This window comes from Bison bison, unplaced genomic scaffold, assembly GCF_000754665.1.
Source record: "Bison bison bison isolate TAMUID 2011002044 unplaced genomic scaffold, Bison_UMD1.0 scf7180017864142, whole genome shotgun sequence".
Classification (NCBI taxonomy): domain Eukaryota; kingdom Metazoa; phylum Chordata; class Mammalia; order Artiodactyla; family Bovidae; genus Bison; species Bison bison.
In genome coordinates, this window is record NW_011494714.1 from 2,135,771 (window position 1) to 2,140,503 (window position 4,733).

The window sequence follows — 4,733 nt, forward strand, 5'->3', positions numbered from 1 at the left end:
GATCATACTTCAGAACATTCATGATGGGTTAAAAAGGCCACCACCCTTCATTCATATCCCTGTATTCATTCTTCTTTGGTTCTCACCACACAGCTCTCTGTCTGTTTTGGCCTGCAAATATGGATATGGTTGAGGTGATAAGAGAGGACATGGCCCAGGCTGTACAAATATGGAGAGAACAAGAATGGAAAGAAGATACAAAAGTATAAAATTCAAAATCCAAAGAAAAACATGTTTATAATCATAATTTTGCATTTATACAATTTAGGTATAATGGTTGATGAATAAATTTATAAAATAAAAATTTAGAGAAATGTAAAATATAAATATGTTCACTAAACCCAACAAAATAATAAGGCTATATCATATTAATCACATAGTAGTATCAGGATTAAGTGTGGAGGCACATTGCAAAAAACTAAAACAACTATAACTTTAGCAAGATAAACTTGATTTTTCTCTCCCACTGAAACAAAGCTGGAGGTGTTCCAGCCAGAGATTGGGTGCTATCCATCTCCAAGGTTACATGTTTGTCCAATACAACTTCAGGAGTTCCAGCCATCACAACTAAAATCCGGACAACAGTTAGGAAGAAAGTAGGGAAGGTAAGAGTCCCATTTCTCAGCTAAATCAGCTCCTTGAAAGCAGTCTTCCAAGAAATCCCTCTTACAGATCTGCTTGCATCTCTAAGTCACCTGTCATGACTAAGAGAACGTGTGGGCAAGAAATGCAGTCCTGTAGCTACTGGGCTTACGGCTATATAACAAACTATTTTCAGTTTTGAAAGAGAAGCAGAAAATAGATCATTTTGTAGGTAGCCTGCAGGGCCTGCCTTAAAGAACAACAACAACAAAAAAAAAGAATGGAGTAGGCTGAACGTCTGGCTACAGTGTGGGAGCCAGGAGAAAGGAGCAGCAATGAGAAAGGGCTAGTTGAATCTGAACTGTGCTCCAGAAAATAGAAGCAGACTGGTCAGTAGAGATCTTCTAAGGACTGAAGTGAGGATTAAACATACCACATGACACAATTTGTTTTGCAAACTGCTTTTCCAACCCAGGTCCCAAATCTCTCTCAATTCTTCAGCTTCTAAATACCTTGTCTTTGTTACCTCACATTCTGACCTACCTGTCTCACCTTCCTTATTTCTGTTCACATCACTTCTCCATCTAATCCACCAGCATTACAAGATCCAGTATTGAGAACGTAGCAACACTTTCTAGAAGTGGGTAGAAACACAATGACTATTTCTACTTTAGTATTTGTTTGTCCTGATCAAGGTCTTTTGAAAATACTAAAATCACTAGAATTATGGAGATCTCAAGTTTCCTCTAAAATCCCAACCAAGAATGTGACTTCCTTGGACCTGGAGGGGATGCGTTCACGTTTGGATCCACAGGTCTTAGCACAACAGTAAGTCTCCTGTATATGAACAAGTTACTTTTGAAAAGGGTGTTCAAAATCCCAATTGAGGTAGGACAAGAGCCGTGGTGGTTGAAAAGAGCCAAGACTGTGAAATAGGAGGAAACAAGTTTTCACTGGTTTACGTGAAAGACTCGGCAAATATCATCCGGCTTTGTGTGTAGTGATTGAGCTGTGGTTTAGAGAAGCATTCCCTGTTGCCCAGGATGAGCAACAGAGGAGAAGAAAGAGGAGATTGAACTGTGAAAATCAAACATATATGTCTAGTATTGTCTGTGTATTTCAAGTATGTCTAGTATTGAAGAGATGTAAGTCCTGTCAATTTATCTGCTCCCTCCTGAAAAGAATTAGAGTTCTAAAAGAGGAAAGGTCTGCACTATGCTAGCACCTTATTCTTCCTCTGCCCAGTGACCATTGATTTCTAATGCCATTTCTTTATAAACAGAGGATGTACTTTGTATGATTGAAGTCTTCTAATTTACTGTTCCATATAATCTTCTGATGCTGTTCTTTCCCCAAGCACATGGGGCCCTGGGACCTGGCAGGCTCTGTTTTGGCTGCACAGTGCAGTGTATGGGGATCTGCTGTCGTCTGGGCCCTGGGTTATATCTTCAGTCTGGGTTCACATCTGAGGGGTTAACTCTGAAGGTGAGTGAAGTTGCTCAGTCGTGTCCGACTCTTTGGGACTCTGTGGACTGTAGCCCACCAGGCTCCTCCATCCATGGGATTCTCCAGGTAAGAATACTGGAGTGGGTTGCCATTTCCTTCACCAAAGGGGTTAATTCTAGTTGGGTTTATTTCGATCATCTTGCTCTTTATCTTCAGTTTGTCCCATGTTCTTTCTTCCAATGTCTCTTTTTATCCCTGACTTCTTTGTGACTGAGTAGTTTTTATGATTCCCTTTTATATCCTTTGTCACTTTATTAAGTGTAACTGTTCTTAAATAGTTTTAAGATCCATAGTATTCATCTTTAACTTGCCAGTATGCCATTATTAATTATGATAATTATTAAATCATTTATTTATTTATCATTTCTTTGTCTGTACTGGGTCCTAGTGTGGCATGCAGAATCTTCCTTGTGGTAGGGACTCTCTATTTGAGGAGGGAAAGCTCAGTACTTGCAGCATGTAAACTCTATTTGAGACATGCAGGCTTAGTTGTCCAGTGGCATGTGGGATCTTAGTTCTCCAGCAAAGGACAAACCTTTGCCATTTGCAAATGCTTTGCATTGCAAAGCAGATCCTTAACCACTGGACCACCAAGGAAGTCCATATATTTACCTTTTAATACATATTACATGTTTATCATTTTGGGTACTATTCATTCCACCTGTAGATCCAGATTTTCACTTCGTTTTAAATTCCTTCTGACTTGAAACCCTTTGTAAAAGGTCTGTTGGTTGTGATGCAGTCTTTTAGTTGTTGTATGTCTAAGAAAATATTTTATCTTGTTTTTGATATGTATTTTTCTGGGGTATAAAATTCTGAGTCAATTATATTTCTCTCAGCATTTAAGATGTGGTGCCAGTATCCTCTGGCTATCATTGTTTCATTTGCCTAATCTGCTGTCATCCCCATTTTTTGTTGTACTGTGTCTGTTTCTCCTTCTTACATTTCTTTCACTGATTGTCTTAAACCATGAATTATAATGTGCCTTTGTATAGTTGTCATACTTCTTGTCCTTGAATTAATTGAGCTTCTGTGTTAATGGGTTTAAAGCTTTCATTATACCTGGGAATTTTTTAGCCAGTAATTATGAAGTTCTTTGCTCTATTCTCCTGCTGTTCACTTCCTGTGGGATTCCATTTACACATATTTTAGCACTCTTAAAATTAGTTCAGATCTCTCTGATGCACAATTAATTTTTCCCACAGACTTTGCATTTCTATTTTACATATCTCTATTTAACATACTCAATATTTTTCAGCTTCATGAATACAAGGATTATTGAGGTAGTAAGCATTTTAATGTCCTTCCCTGCTAATTATGTCACATATATTTTACTTGTATTTTTACTTGTTGATTTTTCCCTCGTTATGGATATTTTATTTCTTCTTTACACATCTGGAATTTTTTTCCTTTTTAAATTTAATTATTTATCTTAATCAGAGTATAATTACTTACAATATTGAGATGAAACTAGGACAAATACTTTCACAAATTATACAGAAATTTTAAATTGGATTGTGAATGTGGTCACTTTAACTTTGGATGCTGGATATTTTTTAATTTTTATAAACTATTCCTTTCACTGTTTGCAAACACTGTTGATTTCTTGGAAACAATACATTTTTTGAAGGCTTGCTGTAAAGTTTTTTAAGCTGAGATGAAACCAGCCTTTAGACCAGGTTTACTATTCCCCACTAGGAAGGCAATATTGTCTTCAGGGCCCTATTGATCTCATGGGAAATAGGAGTAATTTCAAGGGCAGTCCTAAGATGGTGGAGGAATAGGAAAGGGAGACCACTTTCTCCCCAACAAATTCATCAAAAGAATATTTGAACGCTCAGTAAATGCCACAAAACAACTTCTGAATGCAGGCAGAGGACATCAGGCACCCAGAAAAGCAGCCCATTGTCTTCGAAAGGAGGTAGGAAAAAATGTAAAAGATAAAAAGAGAGACAAAAGAGGTAGGGATGAAGATCTGTCCCGGGAAAGGAGTCTTTAAAAAGAGAGAAGTTTCCACACACCAGGAAACACTCTCACTGGCAAGTCTGTGGCGAGCCTTGGAACCTCAGAGGGCAACATAACTAGGAGGAAAAATAAATAAATAATTTAAACCCACAGATTACATGCCCAATGGTAACTGCCAGTGGAGAAGCAGCACAGACACCTGCATCCACCACTAGCAAGCGGGGGCTGGGCAAGGAGGCACGGGCTGCATTGCTTAGAGTAAGGACTGGGCCTGAATGCCCTGAGGACAATCTGAGGGAACTAACTTGAAATAGCAAACCAGACCCTGGCATAGCTACCCCAGTGAAAAGCCATAAACTAAGACACGACCAGGCCTGCTCACAGAACAAAGGACTGAGTAGAGCTAGCTGGCTGTGGACCGGCGCATCCCCTGCCTGAGACAGGGAGGCGAGGGCAGCCAGAGCCGGAAGGGGGCAATTGCGGCCCCAGAGAGGCATCGTCTACCAAACTGCAAGCAGAGTTCGTTGCTAATCAAGACTTCTTGGGATTCTGGACAGTCAACATCCACCTGAGAAGGTGTGTCGGTTGTACACCCAGAAAAATGAGCGGCAGGGATGGGAGAGGCAATAAGTTGCAGTGACTGCGCTCTCCAAACACCTAGTCAACTGAGCGACTCAGAC